Here is a 939-nt window from a genome sequence, read left to right as displayed (position 1 = left end):
TTATTAAAAATTTAATCAAACTTTATTATGCGTTAATAAGAGTTGTATAAGGAATCATATTTATAAAGGAATTTCCTAAAGATGTAAATACCAGGTTCTGCTTGATTGATCGTTAATTGAAAGATTGAAAAATGAAAAGAAATGGAAATCCTGTAAATAAATCAAACTATTGTACAAAAAAAATATGTATATAATCATTTATATCTTAAGTAAAAATAAATAAAAAATTATAGTAAGGTTTTTTTCTTTATAGTATCGTTTTATTTATTGTAGGTTTTTAGTTAGAAAAATAAAATTAAACCATTCAAATATATTACAAAGTAACAATAAAGAGAATATAATAAATTAATTATTATCAACTTAACAAAACAAATCAAAAAATAATATATTTTATGATCGATAATAAATGAATAATGTCTATATGACCTGTTGAAGATGATGGTCGTGTAGATTATATCCTTAGGAGAATGACAGCAAAGTATCACCGTTATAGATCGCAGTCGTAAGCAAAGTGACAGTAGCTGGTGCCTGTCGAGAAGCCTCAAAGTCGACTGACTATATAAACGTATGTATGAAGATGCAGCCAATCTATTGTTATAAACAATGCTTAATGCCGTAGTTACAAACAAACAGTGTACGTAAATGTCTTTATTTACAATATAATATCTCACATTACCAAAATATAAAATTAAAGTAATAAATCGATTCTTTTATGCGAGTGTTTAATGTGTTTACAAAAAAAAAATTAAAAATATTTCAATTTTCACATGGAATATAAACTCTTTTTGTATAATCTTTAAGCATTCTGAGTATACAAGCGTGATAAAAGTGCACCTGTCAAAATTCCGTGATATTTAATTACAAATGTCATGTTTATACCTAGAGTACCAAGCTGTCTTTGTTTTATCTGTCTATTCTGTACTGCTGTATCCTTTTGGT

This window comes from Halyomorpha halys, unplaced genomic scaffold, assembly GCF_000696795.3.
Source record: "Halyomorpha halys isolate HHAL.00 unplaced genomic scaffold, Hhal_1.1 Scaffold2175.1, whole genome shotgun sequence".
NCBI classification, from domain to species: Eukaryota; Metazoa; Arthropoda; class Insecta; order Hemiptera; family Pentatomidae; genus Halyomorpha; species Halyomorpha halys.
The sequence above is the reverse complement of the archived record's forward strand: the minus strand, read 5'-3'. Positions refer to the sequence as shown.